Here is a 16,041-nt window from a genome sequence, read left to right as displayed (position 1 = left end):
ACATCTTGTCATTTTGTAAAGCTAATAAACAGCTGTAAAGGTGACTGCTAAAAGTTTCTAAAAGCACAATTAGGTGTAATATACTGTATCACACTTTTGATCATTAAGAATGAAAAGTGTGTTGTGATATCTTTAACTAGATACAAAAAGTTATGAGACTTGAGGACAGACTATAGGTCCCTGTAGATTTCTGGTTGCTCAACATGCATTGACCATTAAATTAAGCCAAATAACACATATTCTGCTCCATAAACCAAGCTTTTAAACATTATTTAGTTTCAAATGGTTTTTATTTCATTCTATACTTTTGTAATTCATTTTCCTTTTTTTTCCAGTTATTCAGTTCATAAACCACAGAAGAATGGAATAATTATAAACATGCAATTGAAAGAAATGAAGTTGGTTTTTGTTGCTCCCCTGATGATGTTGTGTAACTGCTGTATCTTAAATGGTGTTTGCTATTGGTCTGCTGAGACAAATAATCTAAAACAAATATTTGTAACTATTACTGAAAATAAGTTCCAGCTAAGCTCTAAAATGTGAGCTTTTGAATGTTGAGTACAAATTCATATTCTTTTTCTGTTTTCTTCTAAATGGTTTACTCATATAATGTAAGTACCATTCATTTTTGGACTGATTGCTCCAGTGGGTGGGAAAAGCTGCCTGGCTTCAATATAAAGTAACCAAAATGACCATTTGGAAGTGGCCAATAAGTATAGTAAAAATAACCAAATGAAATTCACTTCAGAAATATAAGATGAACTGCAAAATCTAAAATTAAAATCCAGAATATCCAAAGTACAGTATGAAAACTATATCAAGAATCCTTAATTGTTTTTGTTGATTATAAAATGATTTTAGATCCATCATATGATTGATCACTGATTATATATTATTTATCTCAGCAGACCAATAACATTTCATTCTTCTGTGTTATATAAACTGAATACCTCCAAGAAGGGAAATTAAACTGGCCAGCATCTAATTTATAAATGGTGGCCCACAATTTATTTATGCTTTAATAAGAAATTTGCAATTACCAAATTCACATTCTGTATACTATTTTGTAAGAGTAAGAGTAAGAAAATCCACAATTTAACATCTCTATATCTACATTATGATACATGTATTAAAATTGATAACTAAAAATGCTAATCTGATCCAATTAATCCAGAGTGATTTTTCTTATTTATACATTAAGAAAAGCAAAGTTAAAGAAGCACTTCAAGGAATGTTATCCAGATTCCTAACGTTCCACTTCAGTATGTTAATCTGTTTGTATCGCTTTGAATAGCCAGCAAACCACTTAAAAACAGATAAAGAATAGCAGCCAATTAAGGATAAGCAAAATATTTTTAAAAGTTATTTCAAACCACTACAGTCTCAGTGATTTTTGGATTTCATCAGGTGAAAGAGTGGGATGCCACAAGGACTCTCAATCCAGGGATTGCCGCTGTTCAAACTGACCAGACATTAACTGTTGGCATTTGAATCCCAAAAGGTGAGTCTAAAGGCCAAATAATGGAATATACTGCTGTAAATGCCTGAGTCTGTGCATTCATAATAGCTAAGCACCATAGTTCACCTGATATAATAAGACTGTATAGGAAGCAAAAATTAACTCTACAGAGACTACAATACTATAGACAGTAAGGGCCCAAATATCTTTTAATGTGTGAAATCAGTTTCTGTATTTCCTTCTGCTCTTATCACTGCCTCTATTGTCTGTAATCTTGTTTGATAAAGTTTGTAGTCCTTACATTTAAGGCAGGACAGGGGAGACTTTATCATACAAGAAGGCAATTGGAAGGAAGCTGGCTAAATCACTGAAGCCTTAGGATATGCTAAGACACTGTTGTTTTCAGTTGAAGCTGTTTCAGGAATAAAGGGATATAGAAAACGCAGGTCTGGGACTTTTGTTTGAGACCAGTCTTTGTGTTGGAATTCTGTTTGTCATACTAATGTTGGTGAGTGGTCACTGGGGAAAAGAAGTTTGTGGAAACCCTGAGAAAAATATAGGTAATGGCAAAGACTTGTAAATGGTCTATAAAGCCTGTGTTGGATTGTAATTGTTTAATGGCTTATAAGTGGTTTAGTTGCCTAACATTTCAAAAACTTTCAGACTAAGAATTGAAAGTGTAGTTACAGTAGGTTATAGGTCTTTAGATTATACAACATTATACAATTTTGATTTGCAAGAATGTTTCTGAAAAATAAACACCATGTTACAGTATATGCCTTGAAAATAAAAACTTTGTCAGTTTTTACACTCTTTACATCTGAGGACAAAGGTGAAAGAGACCAACTAGTTGACTCCTGGCGCCCCACATTGTCACACTGGTAAAGAACTAGGAAACATAGTGATTACATAACCTCCAATGACAAAGCTTTGCATTGGGCTGTACAAAAGAAAGCTTCAGAGTGTAGCTCACAGCCTTCTTTTGATCTTAGAATAATAAAGCATTATACAGCAGTAAAACAGTCTTTCTGTCTCTTTCTCATTTTAAGTAAATAGTATTTTCAGTTCTTGTCTTGGAACCCAGCCTCCCCTTCATGTGAGCTTCAAAAAGGAATTGAGCCCTTTGTTTAACCTGGTCATAGATAACTGTAGTGTCTTGTGGAAAACCAATCTCATTTTGAAAGATCATTTTACATCAACATCAACAGTAAGGGATTATTAGGTGCTCATAAATAAAATATATTGTGCCTGACATGGTGTAGCCACAATGTAATTAGCTGTCTTTGGGTAATGGATTGTTAATTATTGTGTGCAATATCTACTACTGCATGTCTCAGCTAAATCTTTTTTGCCCTTTCTCCCATTCAAGTTCATGAAGCAGACAAGCCTGAAACTAATTTGCAGAGATCTAAAATAAATAAACATGCAAACTGATTTGACAGAACACCAGTTAATTTTGGACCCAAAATTTAGAGTGGTATAGCATGACCAGGTTTAATGTTTTTTTACTTCCTTTCACTTTCTAGCAGTATTAAAAGTGCTAAAATGTGGTGTGGATTAGATTTTGTGCATTAGAATGTGTATGTTTCTTATATATATATAATGATATAAAAACAAATATATTTGTATCCTAATGATAGTACAGTTATATACAGTAAAATCAATGCTGTAACTTTGTTAATTGAAAGCATGTGAAGAACTGAGGGGTGATCTTTGGCCCTGAGTGGACATTAGAATCCCATACAGTAGGTTAATATTGTAAAGACTGTTTTTTCCAGCTATGAAATATTGCCAGACTAAACTCTTTGCTGTCGCTGGCTATGGTTAAAAAACTGGATCGTGAGTTTGTTCACAAATTGAATATTGTGTTATACTAGCAGGAAACTCTAAAACTACACCATTCCAGTCATAGGAATGCTTGCATTTGACACTTGCCAGGTATTAAGTTGATTTTACCATCCGTCTGCTTACTGTACATTAAAAGTTCTATATACAGTAGCATGGCTCCCCTTATATTGTATCACTATGTAATCTGTTTATTTGCCCTTTGACTGACCTTTGCTCAGCTGATTCTGGTTTATTTTATATTCCCTCTGTCTGCCTAAATTTTATGAATGAGGAGGCCTTTTGTTGCATGTCCCAAAGCTTTTAAACACCAAGTTTCTGTAACTACTTTGTTGGGTTTTTTTGGCTTTGGAGTTTTCATTACAGAAAAAGCACATACCATGTTGTCAAACATTAAATGAAACATTAGTAGAAATCAGCTCCTACAAAGATACATTGTATTAATGGTCTTTTACTGATGCAAGTTAAAAACGAAACATATCTCAAGAGAGACCCACTAATAGCATCACATACTGTAACTGAAAACAAAAAGAAGAACATACTGTATAAACATAATAATCAGGAGTTTATTACTGAGGGCTGTAATAAAGCAGATAAACCTGAATGAGGCAAAATAATGCAGAGATTTGCAAGCATTGCACCTCCTTTTCTAGATTTGTATTAAACATTAATTCAGAATTCATATTTGTCACAGTGCGATGGTAAAGACGTGCAGCGATCTTCTGACGATATTGACAATGAATTAAACATTAGCTGAATATTGTCAGGAATAAGAAACATCTTTAAACGAGTTTTGAATATGTATTTGTCACTTTCTCAGCAACGTTTTCTTGAGTTATGATTTTTTTAGTGGATTAGAGAATGAAGTCATCCATGAACGCAAAGAAAGAAACACTGCTGATAAAAAATAGCATATTCAACATGTGCATTCAGAATAGTAATAGAACAGAATATGTAAATCCTAATTTCTTAAGATACCCCCAAGTAATAAAATAAATACCACCTTCACATCATTATGCAAGAAACAGTTTAAACTGGTTAAAATAGAAAACAAATTTGATGCATACAGTATGTTTGTGGCAGAGCTGTTGGATTGAATTCTGTTTAGAGAACTGTACATTTACTTAGCACTTCAGCACTCTTCTCTGACCATAAAACTTAAAAAAGCACTTTTAAAAACTTCACAAATATACAAAGATACACATGGTCTATATGTAATTTATTTAAGGGGAAGGTTTACAACTATAAACAATTCAAGAGATGCATTAGAAAGTGTGTATTACAATTGGTTACACACAATACCTACAGTACCAGTAGAACATAAAAATGTAATTCTTTTATCTTGCCTTGTCCCTGTGGCGACAAATAGCTCTTTCTTTCAGATAAACTAAGCTCTTACTGCTGAAATATATATGAAATATGCCCAAGTGAAAACTAATCACTGAAACAAAACACATCATCGTCTATCTCACACAAACAGAACCTCATGTAACGACCATCAGAGGTTATTTCCGTTTCCCCATCACAGCCAAGTGTTTACCATGTCATCTTCCCCAACCTGCATGAAAGCGATATATGAGATAGATGGTATCCACTTATAAAATAGATTGATAGAATTCACTGAAACTGCCTGCTGAATGTGTTTTTAATAACAGTTGGCAGCAATTGTTTTACAATATCTGACATGCATGTATTCTGAAAAAATGTAATCCATTTAGACTAAATGTATTCCTTTTGCATCAAATGAACTGAAGTGGACACAGTCTCTAAAGATTAATGCTTGATGAAGATTTTTAAAAAAATACTGTTTAATGTTGGGGGTTTTTACAGTTTCTCTGAGGAAGAACATTTATTTATTTATTTTAGATATTATCCTATACCCACAGTCAAATCTGTCCCCAGTAGTATTTAAACCATAACAGAAGAGTCAGAAGGGTTGATTAATAAAGCATAAACTGTAAAATATTCACATGTACATATTGATAGTCACTGGTCTAGACACTTCATCAGAGCTTAACGGATATTTAAATCACAATGAAAATGAATATTTAAATAAAATGAAATATGAATTTGCATATGTGTGCTGTTCTCCCTGAAATATTACGTGTTCTCTAAAATTGATTAATTCGATACAACATGACCTTACCTAATGTTCTAATCTCTACAGATTAAAACCTGATAAATGGTTTAAAACTTCAAAACATGAAAATTTACTGTATTAAATTTCCTTTAATTCTTCCTTAAAGGCAGCCTTGATAATTAAACAACTACCGGTTACTAAAATAACTCAGCTGATGTACTGTAGAAATGGTTGATTATTTGACAGATACCATCAATACATAGATAGCTTTTCTCTCAAAGACAATTAAGGGATTTCATTTGCATTTCATAATATAGACTACACTGGCATAACAACCATTTTCTGTTTTTCAGTTGAAGGCACCCACACACAGCCTGCAATAAGACATTGATATGTCAGCATATTGTAAATGAACATAAATATTTCACAGAACTGTTTCACAGTGAAAGGCAAAGGCAAGTTTTACTGTAGAAATAAGTAGTCTTCACATTCTAATGGAACTGGTAATCATAAAATTCATTGGTATTAATAAAAAATACATAAACCCCCTGATGTATAAGGAAAAAAAAAAGCACAATCCTTTATGAGGAATGTTTAAAACCCAAGCCTGGTGGCTGTTTCTCATTGGTTTTTAATTATATCTAATAGTGCATTCAGGTGGCCATCCAGCCTACTTAGGCAATGATAATGAAGCACCATAAAGTCCGAATAATGAATCACACTATAACAACCTTCATTAGGTAGGTATGTTCTCTGCAGATAAAAGATTAATTACAATTTCTAACAAACTTTCTGGAAATATCCAAATGCGTGTTAAGATTCAGAATACATTCTAGTGCAGGGACCTCAAACTCAATTTCTAGAGCTTTCTCCTTTTGTCTTCTGGTTTTTGAGGAATTGACCTGAGAGTCAGATAAGCAATAAACCTACTTTATTTTTAGACACACACATTTCACAGCTGATTGATCAGAACATTCACTAAATTAAAAGAACAGTTACTGATAAAACACTTTGGAGTCTGGTTAAATGTATCGCAATTATGCAGTTAATAAAATAAATTAACCAACCATGTAACTTAGAGCTCAGATGGACCAAAAACTACAAGACTCTAGACACTAGAAAAATCACTTTTTTTGTCACTTTCAGATTCAACACTTTATCCGAAACCAAGTGCCAAATTTCCCTGCTCTCCCTCCAGACTCATCTATTGATTTTATGCTTAAGTTAACTTCAAGTGTTAGAGGTGTCATTTCCCAAATGTATTCCATTATTCTTTCTCTAGATTGCACTACATTGGCTACTGTGAAATTCAAATGGAAACGGGATTTAGGATTTGAACTTTTTGAAGAATTATGGGAAACCATTGTGGCTCAAATAGATTTCTAATCTATATGTGCAAGGCTTGGTTTAATACAGTTCAAAATAGTTGACCGCCTCAACTTCTCTAAGGTTAAACTGGCTAAAATATTCCCACCGATCTTAAGTGTGCTAAGTGCAAGCAAGCCCCTGCTACTCTCTTCCACATGTACTGGTCTTGTTCAGCTCTGGAGTCATTTTGGAGCTCTATATTTGAATCACTTTCAAAAATTGTAGATGTGCCCCATGAACCCTCTCCTCTTATAGGTATCTTTGGTGTCCCTCATAATCACATTTGATGTAATATCCAGTTTGGCACCCTGGCTTTCTCCACTTTACTAGCAAGATAATTGATTTTGCTCCACTGAAAACAACTGGTTGCACACACCTTCAGTCACTGGGTAAGGGATGTGATGTGTTTTCTCCACCTTTAAAAAATTAGGTTTTCCCTCTGTGGCTCCACTGCAAAATGTTATTCTGCCTGGTAGCCACTTTTAAACTTCTTTAAGAACTTGCAGTTCAGCCCAGACATACTGTAGGAAAGACCTTAATCAAGGTGGTGGGTGTGGATAAATGTGGGTGGATGAAACTTAAAAAAAAAATACGTCTCTGCTTTCTGCAAACAATGGATAAGCCAACAGTAGCACTTAAGTGTGATGATAAAAGATTTCTGCTCCCAAAAACCAACAAATGTAAAGAACACATGGTGATAAAACACTGACTTGGTCAACACACTGTATAGAAAAGAAAAAATAACCTTAATATGATGTATCACATGTGCTACTCTCTAACTTAAATCCAAAACTGATCTGCCCTGTGGCCACAGCTCTTTTCTGTCCTAAGCCCCATCCCATAAAGGAGTATTTTTTATGCAGGCACCTATGAAGGCAGCCTCCTCTAGGGGCTCTGTATTCTCAGGGCCCAGAGAAGAGGATGTAAAAAGGTGGATGCTGTTCATATAAGTATTTGTATGATGTGCATTAACATTTACATAGCAGCATATCTAGCGATGACCCACAAAGATACACACATTAGATACAAAGTAGTAAATGTTAGTGAGATAAATTGTTACTACTATTTTTACTTAAATAGTGGCCTTGTTGTGAAGCCTATGTAGTGTGGATGTGCTCAGTGAGCAGGGAAGGCGTATTCTGTTATAGCATCTTAAGTAAAGAACTACAGTCATGCAACTGCAACACTACTTAGGTTTCTGTAAAGAACACACAATACTTCTGCTCAGGCCTGAGCCATGCAAAATTTCTATGTTGTCACTTAGGCCAGAACTACATAGAAAATACACCCAAAATGTAACTAATAGTTTAATTTTATTCTTAAAAGAAAGAGATGACCTATTTAAGAGTAAATTTTGATGTAAACAATATAAGTTAATTTCATCCTGATTAAAACAAAAAAAGTGAATCAGACTGAAAACATAAAAGGGTCAATCCCAGAAAACCTAAACATGATTCAATAATGTGAACTTGTCTCAAGAAAGTCTTAGAATGTAATTTAGTGTGGTCTATAAGTTTGAATATTAATATACCATAACATTTTCTTTATAGGATTAAATTGACAAACTCACTGGTAGTTCACTTTGTATCAAACATATTTAGTTAAAAGGTTACCTGTTGTTTGATTAGATAAACAGATAGTGTATACTTGGTTTAACATGTTATAACACTGTAATGTACCTGTGAACACAGAAGAATTCTTTCAAACTAGGTCCCAGCTATTACAATTCTGAGACACAATAGCCTTGAATTTTTGTTAGCGTGATATAAAATATACAGACTTGTTTGTGTGCTGTCAATGAGACATAACTGCAAGTTAAAAAAAACACATAAATACAGTACGTGGTTAGCAGTCTACTAAAAACTGTATCTGGAGGAAATGCACCACACACATATGATGAGAACATAATATAATATTGTTAAATTAATTTCAAGGTGGCCCCAAGCTGAGGAAGAACAATGGTCAATTAAGTGTTATAGCTAGCTCATAGCTTTATGTTGCAAGAAGATGGTATACAGACCCTAAGAACCTTCACAGAGGAATGGAAAATAAATACTCTGAATTCTGACAGTGATCAGTCTGTAAAGACATAGTACAGTACATAGCAGAGTACAAGTAATATAATCCACACTCATTACCTTATTTTTTTATTTAGTATTGAGGTTATTTGGATATTTTCATATATATACTGTATACTACCAGTGCATCTGTTCAGAAATAACTTTCAATAATGTTGTCCTTTTGTTGTGAGAAGGTATACATACAGTAGCACCAATAAATCAAATAAGTAACTATCCTGTAACCATGAGATAAGATGAATATAGTCAGTAAAGAATGGATGGTAATTCTTTGGAGATAATCTGCTTAAAGCTCTGATTCGATTCTTCCAACATGTAAATCAAAGCCTAGGTAAGCAGTGACCCAAATGTTTAAAAAAATATAATTCACAAAGAAAAGATTATAGTAAATCACACAAACAGGTGAAAAAGGAAGAAGAAAGAAGAAAGAGAAAATAGTACTGAAAGGCTAAAGTATATGTTTTTCTTAGTAAAATAAAAACAAGCAATGAAGCACTTTTACTTTTTCTTAGTAAAAGTAAAAAATAAATAAATAAAGAGATAGTCCTGGTAAGCTTTTAGTATGTGAAAGAGAAATGACTAATGAATTAAATATTTCAGATGTTCACTAAGCAAGAAATCAACAACTATCCTCAGGCTGAGGAAAGACAAAGTTCTGTGTTACAAAGTATTTGCTTAGAAGAGGCAGACATGCTACTGGAGCTAGAAGCACTTTTGATAAATTTCTAGGTGCTTCTGGTATTCTACCAGTAGTACTTAAGGAAATGGGATGTTATTCATATGATTCAAGGATTCAAAATCTTTAAAGGTATTGCTAAAATTGCTAAAATCTGCAATTTCCCTCATGGGATCAATAAAGTATCTATCTATCTGAAATCAGTGCAATGGATTTAATCAGAATCATCAGTCAAACAGAATTGGTTTGGAGTTTGGAGTGGAAACTATGAGGAATATAAAATTGTGAGAAAAACCACATCTCTACCAAACAGGAATATACTGAGATTCAAGCATTGTAAGCATTGATATCTATCAAAAATATATGTACCTGTATATTTTGTCGGTATTGACATTTAAAAGTACATTATTTAGTGTGGACAGTTCCCTGTAAAATATAAGAGATGAGAAAATATCACATGGTAATTTCCTTTGTAAAACAATATAACAATATAAATGTGCTCATCCAAGTGAGTGGATTACAACCTAAAATTAACATTTCGGTTTTGTTTACATGCTTGAGTCAATAGAGACTGTAACGACTTGTAGTAACATTTGGGCTACAGTCAGTAAACTAACAGCTGAGTAAAACAAAATGCAGAACATGTCGTACCTTGTTACACAGATAGGGTATGGCAGTTCCACTCCTATCAGTACAAAGTAGAAGGTGTGGTTGCAATGGGCTACACAACATAAACACTGGACAATGAAGGATTGGAAAAATCACCTGGTCTGATAAATCTCAGTTCCTGCTGTTTCACTCTGATGAAAGGACCTGAATATGGTGAAAACCGCATGACTCCATGGATCCATCCTCCCGGGTGTTAACAATGGAGGTTGGTAGGAGCAGTGTAATGGTCTGGGGTGTGTTTTCATGGCACACATAAGTGTCCCTTGATATGTTTGAATGCCATAGGATGTTTGAACAGGTGCATCCACTCATGGCAGTAGTGTACCCATCTGTGAATGGGAGTTTTCAAAAGGATAATGCTTAATGCCACAATGCTAGGAAAGTCCTGGAATGTTTCCAGTAACATGAGAGTGAATTGAGCTTAATGCTATGGCCTCCCCACTCACCAGATCGCAATCCAATCAAGCATCTGTGGGATAGGATTCAACAAGCTATTTGATGTAGAGATCCACCACCAGCTAATTTGCTACAACTATGGGACGAATTGCAATCAACTTGGGCCAACATGCCTGTACTGCTCTTTCAACACCTTGTTGAATCCAATCCCTGACAAATTAGTGTTGTTCTGAGGGCAAATGGGGGACAAGCTTGCTATTAGGCAGATGTACCCTATAAAGTGGCCACTCAGCATATAGCAGTAATTAAAGACAAGCAAGCTCAAACTTCCCATTAGTCACATTAAGGCTTTTCTGTTCAAAATCCATCTTGAAACTACAGTAGCATGACAAAGAATATAGGAAATTCTCAAGATGTGAACGTCTGAATGTTATATTTTCCCAACTAAGCTGAGAACATACAGGAAATGAAATATTACTATATTAACCTACCTAGGGAGTTCTCGCAGGTTATTGTTGTGCTGGTGTATGTCCCGCCCTCTGCCGACGCAGCCTCAGCTTGTGACGTCATACGGACTGTTACAGCTGGACTATAGACTCATCACTCACAAGCCATGTTCTTGATAACTGGCGATTTTAATCATGTTTCACTCTCCTCTACTCTGCCTACTTTTAGTCAGTTTGTTAAATGCCCTACTAGAGATAGAAAGACTTTGGACTTGCTGTATGCTAATGTCAAGAACGTCTACAGCTCCACATCACTCCCGCCCCCCCACCGGCAGATCTGACCACAACCTTGTTCACCTCCTATCTCTGTACAAGCATCTTGTACTACAGCAACCAGTAACCACCAGGACAGTGAGGAGATGGTCAGCTGAGGCTAACGATGCACTGATGGACTGTTTTGAAACAACGGACTGGGAGATACTCTGTGAGCCTTATGGAGATTACATTGATGGTCTTACCCACTGCATCACTGACTACATAAACTTCTGTGTTGACAGTGCAGTGCCCACCAGGAAAGTGCGCTGCTTCTCCAATAATAAACCCTGGGTCACCAGTGATCGGAAGGCCATCCTAAATAGGAAAAAGAGGGCTTTCCGGGCAGGTAACAAGGAGTAGCTGAAGCGAGCGCAGAAAGAGCTGAAGGTGAGAGTTAGGGAGAGTAAGGTGGCTTTTTGGAGGAAAATAGAGGACAGGCTGATGGAGAGCAATCTTTTCTTTAACAGATTCGATACAGGGTCCACTGTCCATTCACCTCACAGGCCTTCACCCCAGACACCCTCTTCATGTCCTCAGTCACCCCATCATGAGATCCGTCCTACTCCTACTCCATCTTCCCCTGCCCTCCTCAGCCTATCCATCACAGCTGACCAGGTCAGAAGGGAGTTGAGGAGACTCCATGCAGGGAAGGCAGTGGGTCCTGACGGTGTCAGCTCCAGGGTGCTAAAGATCTGCACGGACCATCTGGGTTCAGTGCTGCAGTACATCTTCAACCTCAGCCTGAGATTAGAAAGGGTTCCGATGCTCTGGAAGACATCTTGCCTGGTTCCAGTACCCAAAAAGGGGCACCCTAAAGTCTTGAATGACTACAGACCAGTGGCACTGACATCACACCTAATGAAAACTCTGGAAAGGCTTGTACTGGACCACCTCAGAACCCTGGTGAGTACAGCACTGGACCCCCTGCAATGTGCCTACCGGTCACACTTGTGTCTGGAGGATGCAGTCATCTATCTGCTACACAGAGCTAACTCTCACCTGGAGAAGACAGGGAGCATTGTGAGAATTATGTTCTTTGACTTCTCCAGTGCCTTTAACACCATCCATCCACCTTTACTGAGAGATAAGCTAAGGGCGGCGCAGGTGGACACTCCCCTGCAGTGTCTAACCTGCAGGCCACAGTATGTACGGCTACAGAGCTGTGTGTCCGAACAGGTTGTTAACAGTACTGGGGCTCCACAGGGGACTGTCCTTGCTCCATTCCTGTTCACCTTTTACACCTCTGACTTCAGGTACAACTCTGAGACATGTCATCTGCAGAAGTTTTTGGATGACTCTGCAATTGTGGGGTGTATTAGAGAGGGGAGGGAGGAGGAATATAAGAGCTTGATTACCAACTTTGTGGAGTGGTGTCATCTTAACCATCTCCAGCTTAACACCAGCAAGACCAAAGAAATTATCTTGGACATTTGAAGGAATAAGTCTCTGCTGAACCCTGTTTCCATCCAGGGTGAGGACATAGAGGGCGTACAGTCCTACAAGTACTTAGGGGTACACCTGAATGATAAGCTAGAGTGGTCTGGTAACACTGACGCCCTGTACATGAAAGGTCAGAGCCAACTCTATTTTCTTAGGAGGCTCAGGTCCTTTGGTATGTGTGGAACACTGCTACACATTGTTTATGAATCAGTGGTGGCGGCAGCCATCTTCTACACTGTTGTGTGCTGGGGCAGCAGCATCATTACAAGAGATGCAAATAGGCTCAATAAACTTATCAAGTAGGCTGGCTCTGTGTTGGGGATGAGCCTTGACCCCATGGAGGTGATGGCTGAGAGGAGAATGCTGACCAAGCTCACAGCCATCATGAACAACGCCTCTCATCCGCTTCATGGGACTATTACTGGGCAGCGGAGCACTTTTAGCAACAGACTGCTCCAGCTATGGTGTTCAAGGGAACGTTTCCGCAGGTCTTTCCTCCCGGCGGCTGTCAGGGTGTATAACGCTGCCCTAGGCTAAGACTGTTAGCCCTTCATTTGCTCGTCTATGGACAGCATGTTTGCTCCACTGTACTTTTTGGACAATCAGTCTGTATAAACCTATGCACATTTTGCACATATTTTATTGTTTTTACAGTGACTATGATCATCACATTTTGCACACACCTATGTATTTATTTTTTATTAATTTTTATTGATTTTGTTGTCTTTTGTTTTATTCTGATGTCTGTTTTTGCTTGTCTTGGGCTGGACTGCTGTAACACATCAATTTCCCTATGGGATTAATAAAGTCTTATCTATCTAAATGTTACATTTTTACATTTTAAGATGCAAGGTAATATTTGAGGACAAGGATGATTTTTGAATCAGGTGCATTTTTGTACATATTTCATTTTAATCTAAGGATTGTATGTATGCACAGGATTGAACAAAACTTAACAGCTGCATGTCAGGATCCTTTCTGATGCTTGAAGAATTTCAAACTCATTTATGTACATGGCCTTTGCACAGTTCTAGTGCTACACATGCTTTTTCCTACAATGGCAGTACAATGCCTCAAACTGCCAATGTAATTAATTACTGCCATTCAGTATAACAGAATTAATTTCCAATCTTTCCAACAAAACACATCTGGCCCAAGGTGTTTACTATCTATTTACAAAACAGATGGATGTTTCAGAGAATAAGACAGAAGTCAATCTGCCCTCTAGGAATATCATGTTCAAACAATCCATGAGGAATCCAAAATATTCTTGAGAACCTATACATTTGAAAAGGTTTGGCATTAAGAGATGCAGGGAGTTATTGTGCTTCATCTTTACCTCTTTATACAATCCTTTGAGTTCTAACAGTATAAGACAACGGGTGATCCTCACTTAGCCTGTATCTCTCAATTATTTTCCACAATTGTTTGTTATTTCTGCATGTTGAACTCAAGGATACAATATGTTCAGTACAAACCTAACAAGGTAGTGACTGAGGACTGAATGGGATCAAAGTCAAACATATGTCAAGCCTGAAAAGTCAGGTTACTGTGCAGACACACGTACTTACAGTACATGCCTAACTGCTAATATATTCCAACATCTTAAAAGAGCAAGCATCATCTAAGATGGGGCAGGAACTGAAACAATCTAGAAATTCCCAAAGCTTATGTAATCTTAGTTTGGCAGATAAGCCATAAAACACATCTCTTATACTGTAAATTAAATTCTATTTTGGTTAACCACAACCCTGCCATAAGCTACCCCAGTAAAAAGAAGCATATTGAGAATTGTTTTTTTTTCCATTAGAAATTTGTCCATGAATGTGAAATATAACTTTTCTTTTACATATAATGTATATGAGGCTGAGCATCCAAAGGATTTCATTTGCCATTGTGCCTTATAGAATAAAACTAAATTACTGTGTGAGAACTGACCTAGTCATTTCAAATACTACCACTTGCTTGGATAAAAGAAATAGAATTCATGTTTATTCTAAAATAGCTCTGCTTCATAGTAAAATTCTTAGAGCGCTAAATTGCATCTATCACATCATATTTTAAAACTACGGGCAGTCAAATGAGAATGATCAAAATTCACATAAGCACAAACATGTCAAAAGGTTTCAGGCTTATTTTCAAATCATATTTTTTCTAGCTCAAACCAAATTTGAACATTGTATTAGTATGGAATCAAAATATAATCAGAGTTTGGAACATTACAGGCTTTACATAAGACATAACTGCAATTTGCTTCCAAAACACATGTTTTGTAAAAGGTCGTCAGTTAAAGCTGTATTTAGGGCATTAGAATAGCATTGAAATGCAGCACTGAATCATGGCTGCATTGTTTATTTAAGAAATTGAATATGCATAAAATCCTAATTAGTTTTCTGCTTGACTTCTGAATAAATTACAACTGAATATGTATTGACTGAGGTCCTGGATTCTCACTAAATTAAACAAGAGATATTATGATTTAGAAAGTGGAAATTCAATATTTTAAAATAAATGAAAACTTTTCTTTCTTTGGGTTTCTTATTTAACACAACCCTTAAAATTCAGCTTTGCCTGTGTTCAATTTCTAAATTTGTTTTACACTTTTATAGGTTTTGGTCCATAATTGTTGGGAAGCTACCAGTGTTAATCAGCAGGCAACTGGCATCCCAAGAGAAAACACCAGTGGGATTTATGTATCGGGAATAGGGAAACAGTGTTATTAAAAATCACAAGCTGGTGATATTTAATTTGCCTTCCCTTCAATATACACATGTCTCTCTTGTAAATAGATACCTGCTTATCATTTTGACCTGCTTTGCTCTCATTTATCCCTGCATTATGTTGAGACGAATTGCTCTATATAAAGCCTGTAAATAAATGAGAAAATACACATGCACAGCATTCTCACTAGCATATGAACTACAAGCCATTTTACTTTCAAGCCATTACTCCTGACTAAACTGGTTTTACAAAAAGAATGCCTCCACTTCAACAGGGTTACAATTCCATTTGCCTTATCTTTCAGAGAAAGAAGCTTTTGGGGTCAGGAATGTGTACAAAACCATGCAGCTTTAGACTTTCAGCAAAAGCACTCTGTGGTATTCTGTTTCTGTAATCTCTCAGAGACATGTGAGTTCTGGTAGAGGCTAATAAAGGCTAGAGGCTTTAGCAATCATAATAGATTTTTTTTGTTTTGAGTTATGATCTGAAACCATTTGAATTAAGCGGAACAGAAAAAAAATCCTTGTACTATATCTAATGCATTAGTG

The 16,041-nt window shown here is 36.2% G+C and overlaps 1 protein-coding gene across 2 annotated transcripts in view; it reads right to left on the bottom strand.

Annotated features, from left to right (window-relative positions):
- tcerg1l (transcription elongation regulator 1 like) overlaps positions 1-16,041 on the bottom strand; it is a 97,733-nt gene that overhangs the window by 61,538 nt on the left and 20,154 nt on the right. The window lies entirely within an intron of this gene.

This window comes from Lepisosteus oculatus, chromosome 4 (assembly GCF_040954835.1).
Source record: "Lepisosteus oculatus isolate fLepOcu1 chromosome 4, fLepOcu1.hap2, whole genome shotgun sequence".
NCBI lineage: Eukaryota > Metazoa > Chordata > Actinopteri > Semionotiformes > Lepisosteidae > Lepisosteus > Lepisosteus oculatus.
The sequence above is the reverse complement of the archived record's forward strand: the minus strand, read 5'-3'. Positions and strand labels throughout refer to the sequence as shown.